Consider the following 19,177-nt stretch of genomic DNA (forward strand, 5'->3'; position numbering starts at 1 on the left):
CCACCATGAGCCTGGGTGGATACGCAGTTATAATATAAAATGACTGATACTGAATATGAATATTTCATGAAAATCAAATTATAATATGAATTCCTAGGTGTTTGTTATATCCAGCAAGAGTAATATGTCAGACATATGTCTGAATTGCTAACCCTAACCCTAGCTCAACAGACCACAATGCCCTGGACTGTCACTATTATTACATGCTGTGAACAGAAGTAGCTTTGATCACAGTTTATGTTGTAAAAGAGAAGGAATATTGAAAAACAGAGCTACATTGTGATATTTCTTCCAAACTGACCAGAAACATGCTTGTCAGACTCTCACAGCACAGGATCAGACTCACTGTGCATGACGGCTCAGGCCAATAATGTTTGTTAGATTGTCAGTTGTTTAGTATACTTGTGTACAGTTAGGGTCACCATCTCTATTTCAGTATAATTAATATACAGAAAACACTAAAAGTTGATTGTCTTCCAATATTCTAGCATAATTAAAAAACTTTGACTTTGTTAGTACATATTGTTACAGTCCTAATGCCAATATGATTCTTCATAACTCCTGCTTTGAAATACTGAGCTTTAAAATTGACTTGATGAAAGATAATTTACAGTGGCAGTCTGTCAGGATAATTCTGACTATAAGATCACTGTATTAATCTGAATCCTTTTGAAATGTGCTGTGAATGAATGCTGATGCAATTCACTGTGGGAAAGCTGTTAATAAAATGAATCTGTGACACATGCAACACATTCACAGAGGAAGAGGACACAAAGGGAGGACACGCAGAGGCTGTGTTAAAGTCAGAAATCCAAATCTTTAGTCAAAAACAGGCGGCGGTTACAAACAGGAAGACAAGCAGTCCATTAAACAGTCTACAGGGTCAAACATACAGAGAATTCAAACAGCAGTAAAAAAAATAACTGGACACTGAAAAACTTAAAGCAATGTGTGACGCAATAAAAGGAAGCAGCGCAGTATATTCACTGAATTACAAAAGAGAAAAACGACGATTTCTAAGGTTTGTTTTCTAAATGCAGGTAGAGTGTGGCTGGTAAAGATGGAAACATACAGAATGTAAACTGTGTGAGTTTGGTGAACTTTGTTAGTAACAAATGAGGTTTAAAAAAAACAAAAACAAAAAAACAAAAACAAAAAACAAACCCAAAACAGACAAAACACAGAAAGAGGCTCTCAGTATTCATGAATAATTAGAAAGCATCTAAACATTCAGGTCGTGGATTTGTACAGTCTTAGTTCCGATTATAATCATCATGATCAATGGCGAGGTCCTGACGTGGGCGGGGCTGTCTCTGGTGATGTCACCATGAAGGAACAGCATCTGGCACGCGTTGGTGAAACATCCCAGTACACTGGTTTAGTTTCCTCTCCAGCTGTTGGACATTTGACACTTCAACATTAAGGGGAAGAAGAAGAAACAGTGTTAGGTCAGGTGACCACATGGTTTCTAAAAAACTGACAGGAAGTAACCAGGCTGTTAGAAATGGATATCATGTGTTTAGGTAAGTCTACTTACCAAAAGCAAAGCTGCTGAATGTTGCAGGAACATGCTCATGTGTGGTGGTCATTCAGTGCTGCTCCGGCAGGTTAGACAGTCCAAGACTGATATCCTGCCCATCTGAGAGTTTGAAAACACACATGCAAAAATTTAATTGTATTACAGTCAAAGTTGGATGTTCGTTTTTGTCCTTTAAAAATGATTGTGTATTTGAAAGCACTAACATTTAGGGATGACTCGGATCGTCTCTCTCTAAGAGTATCTCCTTTAAAGGGGAGACAAGTGTGTCCACTGATCCACGTCACTTTACCTGGATGATGACTCCTCTCTCCCTCACTCAGAAACACTCCTAAAATAACCAAGCAAATAAATAATACCGAAGATTTACTCACATTACAAAAACATCAAAAACATCTCCCTTTGATTCCATTCCTCCATTCCTGCTGAACATCAGGCAACAAATGTCCCAGTAAATCACAGTAAAATGTAAAGCACATATTTTCTCTGCTTTGTCTAACCTCTGCAGAGCCTCTGTCAAGAAAAACATATCTGTAAGCACAAAACAAATATACATTTTATAACACGTCACTGGACAAACCTCGGTCAGTTGATTTCCTCTGTGCAGTGCAGACGGGCATCAGTCAGCAAGTCAAGGTGGTGAGATGGACTCGTGCCCTTGGTGACTCTGCTGGTTCTTCTGAGGAAACACCACCTTCTCTCCACACCGTCACCATCTGTGAGCACAAACTGCCGCTCTGCTCTGTCAGCATGTAGGAAATCACATATCACACACACAGGGGTGAAGAAACATTAGAGCTCAACTTTGGATACTTTTGATCTAAACAGATCAAACTTGCTCTTAGTCTCAGCAATCAGACAAACAATGATACCATACTGATTCTGTATGAATACAATATGGTATTTTCAATACAGGTGTCAAACTAATGTATTAAAACTAATACAGATATATGTATTTTTGATTTTTGATAAATTAGTTTGCTAAATTAGAAGATATCTATCTCTCGATATCTATCTCTCGATATCTATCTATATATATAAAATTTTTCATTTAACAATTGCAACTGAAAGAAATTAAATATTGAACAAAAATATATTGTCACATTCTTCATTCTCAAATACAAATTTCACAAAGTAAATTTTTGATTAACAAAAAATATGAATTACAAAAAATAATTGTATATTATTAAAATATTATGCAACAGTGACCAAAGTCAGAATCTTCATTACAGTACTGTGGACTTACTGCTTGCCTAATAGTGATAAACTTCAGGGGAGATAATTGATGACAGAAAACTGTAAATAACACTCTGAAGTCAAGCTTCTTTTCTTGTTTCTGTGACCTCAGCACGCTGACAGACTTGAAGTTGCTAAAGATTTTAAAAAGTGATAATTATAGGGAAGAAACTTCTCTTTTTCATCCGTTTAATCAAACATTTGATGCCTCAGCTGTCTCAGTCCTATGGCATTCTGCAACTACAACTAACCTGAGGAGGCTTGGATTTGGCTGCAGGTGCCCCTGTACATCCTTCTCAGCAGCACACATGTGGGTACCATTTAATCATACTTCGTCCTGAGCTTTGCTTCATCACAAGACTAAAGGTGGCATACTGTGTCACGGTCTTATCATCATCCAATTGGAGAAGAAACATTTACAGGCCTCCTGGTTTTGTTTTCTGATCCTGCAAACAGACTGAGGACAACAAAGCCCAGAGAACACGAGATACACAACATCCAACATTCAGACTCAACAGCCTCCATAAATGAAGAGCACCAGGTTGGTCCAGTTATACTAGATATAAGCATAATTCACATTACTGTGTATGAATAATAATCAAGAGACACACTTTGAAGATGCAGAGCATGAGGTCCCATCAGACTGCAAACAAATATCCACCAGGCTTCTTTGTTGGCAGAGGTGATGATTCTCCCATCAGAGATCAGTAGCGTGTATTAACCTGTGGTATAAGCAGCAGTCACTGAAATATTACTGTTTCAGATAAGAAATCTAGCACATAAAAGTCAAGATGGGAGGGATCTCTACAAACTGACTTACCTCTGCAAGTGTGAGGCTGTTCCTCCAGCTTCAACAAAAATCTGACTCTCCAGTCACAGACAAACAAAAAACTCCAGCTGGGAGATAGAAAACGCTGCCTGGGTCTTGCTGGATGTTGCTGGTCAGAGTCCACACATTAGCAGAGTGCTGCTTGGTCCCACTGACCCATGTGGACAGTGACTGTGGAGAACTGTTCTGGCAAACGGAAAAGAGAATTAAAATGACAAAAAGCCAAACAGGATTTCCACAAAGACTCTCTTGGAATCAGCAAATCATTGGTTCATATTTGTCATGGCTGTGTGCAGGCAGGCAGGAAGAGAGGACCCAAAATGCAGGACTCACGGAGGCAGAAGTAACTCAAAATACACAGCTTTATTGCTGGTAAAAAGCAGAACAGGAAAACACTAACTAAACTGGGGAAACAGAATAACTAGGGAGGTTGACAGGCTGGCGAACAGAACACACAGAAGAAGCGAGGGTGAACAGACGTTAACGACACGACAGAGAACAAAGGAAACACAGGGCTTGTATACACACGGCAGTAATCAAGGGATGAGAGACAGGAGGGGAACACACCTGGGAGAGATCACAGCTGATGAGACAGGGGAAACGTAAACTGAGCACACCCACATAAGACACCGACCCTCACAATAAAACAGGAAACTCAGACACAGGGAACCAGACAAGACGCTGAACTAAACAGATTCATAAACAGACGGGGTGACATCATAGACAGACAGAGACACAGACTCAAAGGCAGGCCGAATATAACACATAGAACTCAAACAATAATAATCATCATCATCATCGGATAGCTAAAGAAACAGAATGTAATTATAATCAAAACAGCATCCCCAGAGAAGAACTAATGCAAAACTAAACCAAAACATAAGAAACACAAAATGCTGGGTCGAACCGACCCAGGACCGTGACAATATTACAATTAAATATGACCAGGCTCCTTAAATGTAAGCAGTTAAGATCTGATTTGATTTACATCCTTCACACAGCACATTTGTCCAGGCTGTCAGGTAAACATAGAATTAATCTCAGGTAACATGACTCACAGTAGAGATTCAGTAAGAAAGATTGCCAGCTCTAATATTACTACCACACCAACAGCTCAGATTTCTAGAAGTATTTAAACAAATGTCAGTCTATCCATTCATTTTCTTCTGAATATTCAATTCATGTTCACAGTGGGAGGGTGGGGGGTATCGTGGAAGTTTGTAAATAAAGTCTGCAACACAGAAAGAGCTGTGATCAAGCTATTTATTACTGCGTGCAGGAGAGCCAACACACATCAAACATCACAGTTCAAAATCATGTCAGCTCTGCCACAGAAGTGGTGCTCCCACTCCTTTATGCATTCCAAGGAAGAGGGAGGAAGTTACAAACTGATCCTACCACACTTCACACGACTTGCTATGAAACCTACCCGAACAATGGTTACGTTGTTTTGTGCCCTTGGCCTTATCAGCACCTGTAAAGGGAGTTGTTTTCTCAAACTGCTGATGCTGAAGTAAGTTCATCTAGTTTTAGAAACTTTCACTGAACAGTCTATAACAGTGTCACAACTAAGCATATGCATAAACACTTAAATACTTTAAATGAGAATAATAGAAAATTTCTATTACAGGAGCCAGAGCCTGTCCCAGTAGTTACAGGTAGAGCACACCTGGACAGGTACCAGTCTGTCAGAGGACTCTCAGTCCACCTCTCAGGAACCTGGAATTCATTTTTAGTCTACTTTAAACAGACCTCAAAAAAGGCTGATGTGGCTGGATCAGTAGTCTGATTTAAGTACGATACCTTTGGCCAGGGATTAATCTGGTACATCGCTTCACTGCAGTCTTACATATTATCCCCACACCTGAATAAAAAATATTGATATTTACAAATAACAGATTCAGCTGATGTAGCCTGACTCAATCTGATTCCAGATGTTCAGCACACACAGAGACACAGAGATACTGTTTAAAGTTTAGTGTTAACCTGAGTCACCGATCATTTGCAGTATTACAGAGTCTGGCAGTCTTTGCATGATTTTCCACGTCACTGTAAGTTTCTAGCTGACTCTCAGGTGTGACAGGTGTGCCAGCAGGAAAGAGTAATAAGAACCTGCATTTTGAGGTTTGTCATGCAGAATTAAAAGAGCCAGGCTTTGTTCACACAGCTAGGATTGTATTTTACACTGACCCTGGGTCAGTATAAGTATCATACAGTTTAAACGAAGCACTGAAACTTGCACATATTTATTACAGATGCATTGAAGCTAATCTGGATATTTACTGTCAATCTGTGGCTGCGATTAATCACTTTACTGGAAACTTTATTAACTAGTAACTTCATCAGTCATGACAGAAGCTAATATTTCTGTGCTAACATCGTTTAAACAGTAACAGCTTTACTACAATATAAGCTAACGTTTACACCGTAACTTTAAGCTAGCACCATAAAGACGGTAAAACACGTAATAATATCTACAAATGCATCTTAAAGCTGTTATATTAGCACTCGGTGTATTACTAACATAACCACATTAACATTATTGACACTCGCTGACTTTTAATAGTCATTCTATAAATGCTGTCCGGTTAAATGGTCTTACCTGTAAACACTGCTGTATCCACCGGATTCCAGCCAGAGTGGATTCTGGAGTCTTCCCACGCTCCTGTCAGTGATCCTCCATCTGGATGGATGATAACAACCTTCTGAACAATCTAGCAGGTGGATGGCCCACATCTATGGGACTGATTTCTGCAAATAACGCCCATTGTACGGACTGGTAACAGCCGAAGCGGGTGAATAAAGTCACCCGGTCGCTAGCTGTGCCATTACCCAGCATCCACCTCTCCCTCCATAAATGCAATAAACGATACAAAAGTAATGGCCTATAATTAATTTATCTGCTGTATCTGCTGTTTCTCAGGTAGTTGTTTACATTATATAATATATTGTGTTCAGTACACGTCACTATGTGATTTTGGAAATATATAAATATACGGACAACAGGCTCTTCCGCGGAAATCTCTTGTCGTCAATAAACAACGACTAGGGATCAGTATATCAGTATAGGATTCAATAGGAGGACCCTGCACGTCAATTCTCGACGCCAGGGGGGTACCCTGCGCGTCCATAAGTGAAGCAGAGGGAGCCTGACCATGCGTCACACATTTGACGAGTTGGGAGTGAGAACGTGTTGGCAGGGAATGGCCTGGGAGTGGTGGATGATTGAGCATGCATCAGGATTGAAAGGGCCTTTACATTATTTGGTATTATCAACAGGACAGAGGTTCTATCAGCTTATATATTAGCTTTTTATTTTAGTGTGACCCCATTTCTTTTAGTGAGGTGCATAGTGGCAGCAGGATAAGATTAGCAGGAAATGTCAGGAACAGGAAACATCCTGAGTCTAGCTTCAGAGAAGACCCAGAGTGTGACCTTAAAGACTGATCAGAGAAATCTGAAGGCTTGACTGATAATGTCACTGATTTCTACATCTGCACTCTGTGTGCTACAACTCATGATGGAACTGATGTTTTTGCATCACCTTTGTGAACATCTCTTGGTTCAGGTAGCAAACAGATGAGGTGACAGCTTCCAGCAGTGTTCTTAAAGGGTTTATTTTCAGGATGCTTTCTACTCACCAACAGCAAGTTTAATGCTGAATGTTTGTTCTGGCTGCAGATGTGGAAAATAACAGGTGTGGACTCCACTGTCAGCCACCGTGGTGTTTCTGATGATGATGGAGGTGTTACCAAACTGCAGCTCTTGTGGGAAATGTGAGACCCGTCCTCTGAAGTGCTCGTCTTGACCTGGAAGGCCGTTATTGTAATGACGGCCTCCATCATACATGAACACCTCCTGTTTATTTGGTGCTTTTTCCCCCCACAATCAAAGAGCTTCTGTTCAAGGTTCTGACTGGTGCCGAGGGAGCAGGGTAAAATGGCATCACTTTCTTCTGAGACATTCACTCTGACGACTACTGGACCTGAAGAATGAAGCACGTTTTGTTCAGTATGTTGAAATATGCAGTACATAGTTTGATGTTTGACTGTAACTCAGACTCGGTGTGTTCAGATGTTTTACTTTACTTGTCTGTAGCTGAGGTCACTGATATGTATTTCATACAATCTACTGCACTGCACTGCTTTAACACACTGTTAGAAACAGAAAAGCTAAATTTGAGTGAACAAAATTCATTGCTGCGTGCAAAAAATGTATTTCAGTGTTTGCTATTATCCATACATACACACACAGGGGATGGGAAAGAGAGGGGCAGGGAAGGGGCGGGGAGTGGGAAGAGAAACGCAGGGGATGGGAAAGAGGGGGGCAGGGAAGGGGCGGGGAGTGGGAAGAGAAACGCAGGGGATGGGAAACAGAGGGGCAGGGAAGGGGCGGGGAGTGGGAAGAGAAACGCAGGGGATGGGAAAGAGGGGGGCAGGGAAGGGGCGGGGAGTGGGAAGAGAAATGCAGGGGGATGGGAAACACAGGGGCAGGGAAGGGGCGGGGAATGGGAAGACAAACGCATGGGATGGGAAACAGAGGGGCAGGGAAGGGGCGGGGAGTGGGAAGGGGCGGGGAGTGGGAAGAGAAATGCAGGGGGATGGGAAACAGAGGGGCAGGGAAGGGGCGGGGAGTGGGAAGGGAAATGCAGGGGATGGGAAAGAGGGGGGCAGGGAAGGGGCGGGGAGTGGGAAGAGAAATGCAGGGGGATGGGAAACAGAGGGGCAGGGAAGGGGCGGGGAATGGGAAGACAAACGCAGGGGGATGTGAAATAGAGGAGCAGGGAAGGGGCGGGGAGTGGGAAGACAAACGCATGGGATGGGAAACAGAGGGGCAGGGAAGGGGCGGGGAGTGGGAAGGGGCAGGGAGTGGGAAGAGAAATGCAGGGAAGGGGCGGGGAGTGGGAAAAAAAACGCAGGGTGATGGGAAATAGAGGGGCAGGGAAGGGGCGGGGAGTGGGAAGGGGCGGGGAGTGGGAAGAGAAATGCAGGGGGATGGGAAATAGAGGGGCAGGGAAGGGGTGGGGAGTGGGAAGAGAAACGCAGGGGATGGGAAAGAGGGGGGCAGGGAAGGGGCGGGGAGTGGGAAGAGAAATGCACGGGGATGGGAAACAGAGGGGCAGGGAAGGGGCGGGGAGTGGGAAGAGAAACGCAGGGGATGGGAAACAGAGGGGCAGGGGGTGGGAAAGAGAGGGGCAGGGAAGGGGTGGGGAGTGGGAAGAGAAATGTAGGGAAGGGGCGGGGAGTGGGAAGAGAAACGCAGGGGGTGGGAAAGAGAGGGGCAGGGAAGGGGCGGGGGGTGGGAAGAGAAATGCAGCGGATGGGAAAGAGAGGGGCAGGGAAGGGGCGGGGAGTGGGAACAGAAATGCAGGGAAAGGGCGGGGAGTGGGAAGAGACACGCAGGGAAGGGGCTGGGAGTGGGAAGAGAAACATAGATAGATAGATAGATAGATAGATAGATAGATAGATAGATAGAATGAATCTGGCTGTTTTTTCTCATTCAGTCAGTTTTAGTCAGTTTCTTAAAATGTATTTGATGTTTATTGTATTTTGTGTTTTTAGTAGTGATCTAAGAAGACACTAAGCAAGTTGTACAGCAAACATAGTAGACAGTAGGTAATTAAATATAATTACCGTACCTCTAAAATATAAAAAAAGGATATTTATGCACTGAAATGTAATTTATATTGTATTGTCTCCTGTAGGATAGGCTACACATGTGATTGTGTCACCGGTTTTTTTTTTGTCCTTTTTCTCCTTTTGTTGCACTTTTCTGCCTAATTTGTTTTGATTGATTGATCGTACTTTATTCATCCCGAGGGAAATTGGGTTAAGGCTGCCAGCCGTGCCAGTGCCGTTTTACCCTTCCGACCATGCATACATTACACAAACATCACATGGGGAAAACAGGTCAGAGGGGTATAACATGGAAAAGCACAACATGAGGAAAGATAAGGAGAAAAAAATAACTCCCCCCAGACTGAGCTCCAACAGGGAGATCAGTTTGAGAACAGAAAAAAAACCCCACCTCTGCACATAGCACATGAAAAAACTCTTAATACACCAAAGAAACACAGGACAAGCAACAGGGATGGGTAAAGGGTGAGAGACAGCCAATGTAGACAGTACATCCGGGCCTGCAACCTATGCGCTGGTCTCCATTATCCACCGTCAGCATCGGAAGGGAATAAGCGTCGAAGGCGTTTGGAGGGGGGATGAGTGCATATCTGCATGTCTGTGTGCGTGTGTGTGTATATGTCCAGAGTTCAGCTGAGACAGTGTCCTTCGCCCTGCCAGGCTAAGTAAACAATCTTCCAGCCAACCCAGGCGGCCTTGCATAGAATGGGAAGAACAGTCACAACACAGTCGTTATCAGGGTGTTTTGTTCAGCTCCAGCCTTGAGACCGCCTTAGAGTAAGAGTCGCCTTAGAGTCGCATTTTAAAACTTTTATTTTTGTATTTGGGTGTAGTCCCTGAGGTGGAGCTCTTAGAAACTAGACCTTACATAGGTGCTGATGGTGAAGTGATGTATTTAAGATCACTTCCTTATTAAAACTCTTAGTGCATGTGATAAGTGTTGCTATGGGTCGTATTTAGCTGGGGTGGATTTTGTATTTTAAAACAACGGGCACCTGTTTTCTTCTGGTGTGAGCAAGTTATCAGGTAATTGTTACATTGCTGGCAGGTTGCACCATTAAAGGTACATTGTTGTTCGTTAGTGAGCTTTTATTCTTTTCTTTTAAAATAACAACACTGGATATATCCTGGCTGATATTGACCCCTTGTCCCGTTTATTCTGGGCTTGTTCCTGAAAGAGCTTTTGGCCTGGAAGCTTGTATGAGTAGTACAAAGGGCCTTCTCCAAAAGTTGATTCTGTTCATCTGGACATAGCATTTTGAACTGCCAGAAAACGCTACGTTCAGCATCAACTTTTGGAGATTTACGTACCTGGATGATTGAGCATGCATCAGGATTGAAAGGGCCTTGGCGGTTATTGTGTGTTTTTGATCACTACATTATTTGGTATTATCAACAGGACAGAGGTTCTATCAGCTTATATATTAGCTTTTTATTTTAGTGTGACCCCATTTCTTTTAGTGAGGTGCATAGTGGCAGCAGGATAAGATTAGCAGGAAATGTCAGGAACAGGAAACATCCTGAGTCTAGCTTCAGAGAAGACCCAGAGTGTGACCTTAAAGACTGATCAGAGAAATCTGAAGGCTTGACTGATAATGTCACTGAGTTCTACATCTGCACTCTGTGTGCTACAACTCATGATGGAACTGATGTTTTTGCATCACCTTTGTGAACATCTCTTGGTTCAGGTAACAAACAGATGAGGTGACAGCTTCCAGCAGTGTTCTTAAAGGGTTTATTTTCAGGATGCTTTCTACTCACCAACAGCAAGTTTAATGCTGAATGTTTGTTCTGGCTGCAGATGTGGAAAATAACAGGTGTGGACTCCACTGTCAGCCACCGTGGTGTTTCTGATGATGATGGAGGTGTTACCAAACTGCAGCTCTTGTGGGAAATGTGAGACCCGTCCTCTGAAGTGCTCGTCTTGACCTGGAAGGCCGTTATTGTAATGACGGCCTCCATCATACATGAACACCTCCTGTTTATTTGGTGCTTTTTCCCCCCACAATCAAAGAGCTTCTGTTCAAGGTTCTGACTGGTGCCGAGGGAGCAGGGTAAAATGGCATCACTTTCTTCTGAGACATTCACTCTGACGACTACTGGACCTGAAGAATGAAGCACGTTTTGTTCAGTATGTTGAAATATGCAGTACATAGTTTGATGTTTGACTGTAACTCAGACTCGGTGTGTTCAGATGTTTTACTTTACTTGTCTGTAGCTGAGGTCACTGATATGTATTTCATACAATCTACTGCACTGCACTGCTTTAACACACTGTTAGAAACAGAAAAGCTAAATTTGAGTGAACAAAATTCATTGCTGCGTGCAAAAAATGTATTTCAGTGTTTGCTATTATCCATACATACACACACAGGGGATGGGAAAGAGAGGGGCAGGGAAGGGGCGGGGAGTGGGAAGAGAAACGCAGGGGATGGGAAAGAGGGGGGCAGGGAAGGGGCGGGGAGTGGGAAGAGAAACGCAGGGGATGGGAAACAGAGGGGCAGGGAAGGGGCGGGGAGTGGGAAGAGAAACGCAGGGGATGGGAAAGAGGGGGGCAGGGAAGGGGCGGGGAGTGGGAAGAGAAATGCAGGGGGATGGGAAACACAGGGGCAGGGAAGGGGCGGGGAATGGGAAGACAAACGCATGGGATGGGAAACAGAGGGGCAGGGAAGGGGCGGGGAGTGGGAAGGGGCGGGGAGTGGGAAGAGAAATGCAGGGGGATGGGAAACAGAGGGGCAGGGAAGGGGCGGGGAGTGGGAAGGGAAATGCAGGGGATGGGAAAGAGGGGGGCAGGGAAGGGGCGGGGAGTGGGAAGAGAAATGCAGGGGGATGGGAAACAGAGGGGCAGGGAAGGGGCGGGGAATGGGAAGACAAACGCAGGGGGATGTGAAATAGAGGAGCAGGGAAGGGGCGGGGAGTGGGAAGACAAACGCATGGGATGGGAAACAGAGGGGCAGGGAAGGGGCGGGGAGTGGGAAGGGGCAGGGAGTGGGAAGAGAAATGCAGGGAAGGGGCGGGGAGTGGGAAAAAAAACGCAGGGTGATGGGAAATAGAGGGGCAGGGAAGGGGCGGGGAGTGGGAAGGGGCGGGGAGTGGGAAGAGAAATGCAGGGGGATGGGAAATAGAGGGGCAGGGAAGGGGTGGGGAGTGGGAAGAGAAACGCAGGGGATGGGAAAGAGGGGGGCAGGGAAGGGGCGGGGAGTGGGAAGAGAAATGCACGGGGATGGGAAACAGAGGGGCAGGGAAGGGGCGGGGAGTGGGAAGAGAAACGCAGGGGATGGGAAACAGAGGGGCAGGGGGTGGGAAAGAGAGGGGCAGGGAAGGGGTGGGGAGTGGGAAGAGAAATGTAGGGAAGGGGCGGGGAGTGGGAAGAGAAACGCAGGGGGTGGGAAAGAGAGGGGCAGGGAAGGGGCGGGGGGTGGGAAGAGAAATGCAGCGGATGGGAAAGAGAGGGGCAGGGAAGGGGCGGGGAGTGGGAACAGAAATGCAGGGAAAGGGCGGGGAGTGGGAAGAGACACGCAGGGAAGGGGCTGGGAGTGGGAAGAGAAACATAGATAGATAGATAGATAGATAGATAGATAGATAGATAGATAGATAGATAGAATGAATCTGGCTGTTTTTTCTCATTCAGTCAGTTTTAGTCAGTTTCTTAAAATGTATTTGATGTTTATTGTATTTTGTGTTTTTAGTAGTGATCTAAGAAGACACTAAGCAAGTTGTACAGCAAACATAGTAGACAGTAGGTAATTAAATATAATTACCGTACCTCTAAAATATAAAAAAAGGATATTTATGCACTGAAATGTAATTTATATTGTATTGTCTCCTGTAGGATAGGCTACACATGTGATTGTGTCACCGGTTTTTTTTTTGTCCTTTTTCTCCTTTTGTTGCACTTTTCTGCCTAATTTGTTTTGATTGATTGATCGTACTTTATTCATCCCGAGGGAAATTGGGTTAAGGCTGCCAGCCGTGCCAGTGCCGTTTTACCCTTCCGACCATGCATACATTACACAAACATCACATGGGGAAAACAGGTCAGAGGGGTATAACATGGAAAAGCACAACATGAGGAAAGATAAGGAGAAAAAAATAACTCCCCCCAGACTGAGCTCCAACAGGGAGATCAGTTTGAGAACAGAAAAAAAACCCCACCTCTGCACATAGCACATGAAAAAACTCTTAATACACCAAAGAAACACAGGACAAGCAACAGGGATGGGTAAAGGGTGAGAGACAGCCAATGTAGACAGTACATCCGGGCCTGCAACCTATGCGCTGGTCTCCATTATCCACCGTCAGCATCGGAAGGGAATAAGCGTCGAAGGCGTTTGGAGGGGGGATGAGTGCATATCTGCATGTCTGTGTGCGTGTGTGTGTATATGTCCAGAGTTCAGCTGAGACAGTGTCCTTCGCCCTGCCAGGCTAAGTAAACAATCTTCCAGCCAACCCAGGCGGCCTTGCATAGAATGGGAAGAACAGTCACAACACAGTCGTTATCAGGGTGTTTTGTTCAGCTCCAGCCTTGAGACCGCCTTAGAGTAAGAGTCGCCTTAGAGTCGCATTTTAAAACTTTTATTTTTGTATTTGGGTGTAGTCCCTGAGGTGGAGCTCTTAGAAACTAGACCTTACATAGGTGCTGATGGTGAAGTGATGTATTTAAGATCACTTCCTTATTAAAACTCTTAGTGCATGTGATAAGTGTTGCTATGGGTCGTATTTAGCTGGGGTGGATTTTGTATTTTAAAACAACGGGCACCTGTTTTCTTCTGGTGTGAGCAAGTTATCAGGTAATTGTTACATTGCTGGCAGGTTGCACCATTAAAGGTACATTGTTGTTCGTTAGTGAGCTTTTATTCTTTTCTTTTAAAATAACAACACTGGATATATCCTGGCTGATATTGACCCCTTGTCCCGTTTATTCTGGGCTTGTTCCTGAAAGAGCTTTTGGCCTGGAAGCTTGTATGAGTAGTACAAAGGGCCTTCTCCAAAAGTTGATTCTGTTCATCTGGACATAGCATTTTGAACTGCCAGAAAACGCTACGTTCAGCATCAACTTTTGGAGATTTACGTACCTGGATGATTGAGCATGCATCAGGATTGAAAGGGCCTTGGCGGTTATTGTGTGTTTTTGATCACTACATTATTTGGTATTATCAACAGGACAGAGGTTCTATCAGCTTATATATTAGCTTTTTATTTTAGTGTGACCCCATTTCTTTTAGTGAGGTGCATAGTGGCAGCAGGATAAGATTAGCAGGAAATGTCAGGAACAGGAAACATCCTGAGTCTAGCTTCAGAGAAGACCCAGAGTGTGACCTTAAAGACTGATCAGAGAAATCTGAAGGCTTGACTGATAATGTCACTGAGTTCTACATCTGCACTCTGTGTGCTACAACTCATGATGGAACTGATGTTTTTGCATCACCTTTGTGAACATCTCTTGGTTCAGGTAACAAACAGATGAGGTGACAGCTTCCAGCAGTGTTCTTAAAGGGTTTATTTTCAGGATGCTTTCTACTCACCAACAGCAAGTTTAATGCTGAATGTTTGTTCTGGCTGCAGATGTGGAAAATAACAGGTGTGGACTCCACTGTCAGCCACCGTGGTGTTTCTGATGATGATGGAGGTGTTACCAAACTGCAGCTCTTGTGGGAAATGTGAGACCCGTCCTCTGAAGTGCTCGTCTTGACCTGGAAGGCCGTTATTGTAATGACGGCCTCCATCATACATGAACACCTCCTGTTTATTTGGTGCTTTTTCCCCCCACAATCAAAGAGCTTCTGTTCAAGGTTCTGACTGGTGCCGAGGGAGCAGGGTAAAATGGCATCACTTTCTTCTGAGACATTCACTCTGACGACTACTGGACCTGAAGAATGAAGCACGTTTTGTTCAGTATGTTGAAATATGCAGTACATAGTTTGATGTTTGACTGTAACTCAGACTCGGTGTGTTCAGATGTTTTACTTTACTTGTCTGTAGCTGAGGTCACTGATATGTATTTCATACAATCTACTGCACTGCACTGCTTTAACACACTGTTAGAAACAGAAAAGCTAAATTTGAGTGAACAAAATTCATTGCTGCGTGCAAAAAATGTATTTCAGTGTTTGCTATTATCCATACATACACACACAGGGGATGGGAAAGAGAGGGGCAGGGAAGGGGCGGGGAGTGGGAAGAGAAACGCAGGGGATGGGAAAGAGGGGGGCAGGGAAGGGGCGGGGAGTGGGAAGAGAAACGCAGGGGATGGGAAACAGAGGGGCAGGGAAGGGGCGGGGAGTGGGAAGAGAAACGCAGGGGATGGGAAAGAGGGGGGCAGGGAAGGGGCGGGGAGTGGGAAGAGAAATGCAGGGGGATGGGAAACAGAGGGGCAGGGAAGGGGCGGGGAATGGGAAGACAAACGCATGGGATGGGAAACAGAGGGGCAGGGAAGGGGCGGGGAGTGGGAAGGGGCGGGGAGTGGGAAGAGAAATGCAGGGGGATGGGAAACAGAGGGGCAGGGAAGGGGCGGGGAATGGGAAGACAAACGCAGGGGGATGTGAAATAGAGGAGCAGGGAAGGGGCGGGGAGTGGGAAGACAAACGCATGGGATGGGAAACAGAGGGGCAGGGAAGGGGCGGGGAGTGGGAAGGGGCAGGGAGTGGGAAGAGAAATGCAGGGAAGGGGCGGGGAGTGGGAAAAAAAACGCAGGGGGATGGGAAATAGAGGGGCAGGGAAGGGGCGGGGAGTGGGAAGGGGCGGGGAGTGGGAAGAGAAATGCAGGGGGATGGGAAACAGAGGGGCAGGGAAGGGGCGGGGAGTGGGAAGAAAAACGCAGGGGATGGGAAAGAAGGGGGCAGGGAAGGGGCGGGGAGTGGGAAGAGAAATGCACGGGGATGGGAAACAGAGGGGCAGGGAAGGGGCGGGGAGTGGGAAGAGAAACGCAGGGGATGGGAAACAGAGGGGCAGGGGGTGTGAAAGAGAGGGGCAGGGAAGGGGCGGGGAGTGGGAAGAGAAATGTAGGGAAGGGGCGGGGAGTGGGAAGAGAAACGCAGGGGGTGGGAAAGAGAGGGGCAGGGAAGGGGCGGGGGGTGGGAAGAGAAATGCAGCGGATGGGAAAGAGAGGGGCAGGGAAGGGGCGGGGAGTGGGAACAGAAATGCAGGGAAAGGGCGGGGAGTGGGAAGAGACACGCAGGGAAGGGGCTGAGAGTGGGAAGAGAAACATAGATAGATAGATAGATAGATAGATAGATAGATAGATAGATAGATAGATAGATAGATAGATAGAATGAATCTGGCTGTTTTTTCTCATTCAGTCAGTTTTAGTCAGTTTCTTAAAATGTATTTGATGTTTATTGTATTTTGTGTTTTTAGTAGTGATCTAAGAAGACACTAAGCAAGTTGTACAGCAAACATAGTAGACAGTAGGTAATTAAATATAATTACCGTACCTCTAAAATATAAAAAAAGGATATTTATGCACTGAAATGTAATTTATATTGTATTGTCTCCTGTAGGATAGGCTACACATGTGATTGTGTCACCGTTTTTTTTTTTGTCCTTTTTCTCCTTTTGTTGCACTTTTCTGCCTAATTTGTTTTGATTGATTGATCGTACTTTATTCATCCCGAGGGAAATTGGGTTAAGGCTGCCAGCCGTGCCAGTGCCGTTTTACCCTTCCGACCATGCATACATTACACAAACATCACATGGGGAAAACAGGTCAGAGGGGTATAACATGGAAAAGCACAACATGAGGAAAGATAAGGAGAAAAAAATAACTCCCCCCAGACTGAGCTCCAACAGGGAGATCAGTTTGAGAACAGAAAAAAAACCCCACCTCTGCACATAGCACATGAAAAAACTCTTAATACACCAAAGAAACACAGGACAAGCAACAGGGATGGGTAAAGGGTGAGAGACAGCCAATGTAGACAGTACATCCGGGCCTGCAACCTATGCGCTGGTCTCCATTATCCACCGTCAGCATCGGAAGGGAATAAGCGTCGAAGGCGTTTGGAGGGGGGATGAGTGCATATCTGCATGTCTGTGTGCGTGTGTGTGTATATGTCCAGAGTTCAGCTGAGACAGTGTCCTTCGCCCTGCCAGGCTAAGTAAACAATCTTCCAGCCAACCCAGGCGGCCTTGCATAGAATGGGAAGAACAGTCACAACACAGTCGTTATCAGGGTGTTTTGTTCAGCTCCAGCCTTGAGACCGCCTTAGAGTAAGAGTCGCCTTAGAGTCGCATTTTAAAACTTTTATTTTTGTATTTGGGTGTAGTCCCTGAGGTGGAGCTCTTAGAAACTAGACCTTACATAGGTGCTGATGGTGAAGTGATGTATTTAAGATCACTTCCTTATTAAAACTCTTAGTGCATGTGATAAGTGTTGCTATGGGTCGTATTTAGCTGGGGTGGATTTTGTATTTTAAAACAACGGGCACCTGTTTTCTTCTGGTGTGAGCAAGTTATCAGGTAATTGTTACATTGCTGGCAGGTTGCACCATTAAAGGTACATTGTTGTTCGTTAGTGAGCTTTTATTCTTTTCTTTTAAAATAACAACATTGGATATATCCTGGCTGATATTGACCCCTTGTCCCGTTTATTCTGGGCTTGTTCCTGAAAGAGCTTTTGGCCTGGAAGCTTGTATGAGTAGTACAAAGGGCCTTCTCCAAAAGTTGATTCTGTTCATCTGGACATAGCATTTTGAACTGCCAGAAAACGCTACGTTCAGAATCAACTTTTGGAGATTTACGTACCTGGATGATTGAGCATGCATCAGGATTGAAAGGGCCTTGGCGGTTATTGTGTGTTTTTGATCACTACATTATTTGGTATTATCAACAGGACAGAGGTTCTATCAGCTTATATATTAGCTTTTTATTTTAGTGTGACCCCATTTCTTTTAGTGAGGTGCATAGTGGCAGCAGGATAAGATTAGCAGGAAATGTCAGGAACAGGAAACATCCTGAGTCTAGCTTCAGAGAAGACCCAGAGTGTGACCTTAAAGACTGATCAGAGAAATCTGAAGGCTTGACTGATAATGTCACTGATTTCTACATCTGCACTCTGTGTGCTACAACTCATGATGGAACTGATGTTTTTGCATCACCTTTGTGAACATCTCTTGGTTCAGGTAACAAACAGATGAGGTGACAGCTTCCAGCAGTGTTCTTAAAGGGTTTATTTTCAGGATGCTTTCTACTCACCAACAGCAAGTTTAATGCTGAATGTTTGTTCTGGCTGCAGATGTGGAAAATAACAGGTGTGGACTCCACTGTCAGCCACCGTGGTGTTTCTGATGATGATGGAGGTGTTACCAAACTGCAGCTCTTGTGGGAAATGTGAGACCCGTCCTCTGAAGTGCTCGTCTTGACCTGGAAGGCCGTTATTGTAATGACGGCCTCCATCATACATGAACACCTCCTGTTTATTTGGTGCTTTTTCCCCCCACAATCAAAGAGCTTTTGTTCAAGGCTGTGACTGGTGCTGAGGGAGCAGGGTAACATGGCATCACTTCCTTCTGAGACAACCACCGTGACGACTACTGGACCTGATGAATGAAGCACGTTTTATTCAGCAGAGAGGCAGAGCAGCACTCGCATAGATCAGGAGAGAGAACAAAACAAAACAAAACAAAAAACCCCCACCCACAAATAGAAGATCCTCACAACAGACTGCATTTCGACAAACCGATTAAAGTGGAGGAGTATGGACTGGCGGTGGCGGACGGATTGGTAGTACTGTAAAGATCACAGAGATGTATTTAGAGTGACCGGAATTCAATTGCTGGTTTCACTATTTTTCTAAAGAAAAGGATCTAACTCATCTCTTCTCTGTCATTTCATTTCTTCAGAAATCTAAAATATATTTCTGCTCAAACCTGTATATTTTAAATATTTACTGTCATTAGTTTACTTACCGTTTTCGTGTCCTGTGACAAATACAGTCAGAAG

General features: G+C 44.8%; 1 long non-coding RNA gene across 3 annotated transcripts; it reads right to left on the reverse strand.

Annotated features, from left to right (window-relative positions):
* Window positions 1–797: 797 nt before the first annotated feature.
* Window positions 798–18,972, reverse strand: LOC134626194 (uncharacterized). Of its 3 annotated transcripts, XR_010093809.1 has the most exons (13): window positions 18,872–18,972; window positions 18,431–18,774; window positions 14,764–15,107; window positions 11,000–11,343; window positions 7,244–7,587; window positions 6,205–6,285; window positions 3,594–3,788; window positions 3,385–3,495; window positions 3,025–3,230; window positions 2,118–2,279; window positions 1,744–1,868; window positions 1,538–1,639; window positions 798–1,411 (listed from the first exon to the last, which is right to left on the reverse strand). It is a non-coding gene; the product is annotated as an uncharacterized LOC134626194 (long non-coding RNA). The 3 variants fall into 3 exon arrangements; XR_010093810.1 differs by having other exon boundaries at window positions 2,118–2,274; window positions 3,025–3,495; XR_010093808.1 differs by having other exon boundaries at window positions 3,025–3,495.
* Window positions 18,973–19,177: the final 205 nt, after the last annotated feature.

Source organism: Pelmatolapia mariae, linkage group LG4 (assembly GCF_036321145.2).
Source record: "Pelmatolapia mariae isolate MD_Pm_ZW linkage group LG4, Pm_UMD_F_2, whole genome shotgun sequence".
Taxonomy (NCBI): domain Eukaryota; kingdom Metazoa; phylum Chordata; class Actinopteri; order Cichliformes; family Cichlidae; genus Pelmatolapia; species Pelmatolapia mariae.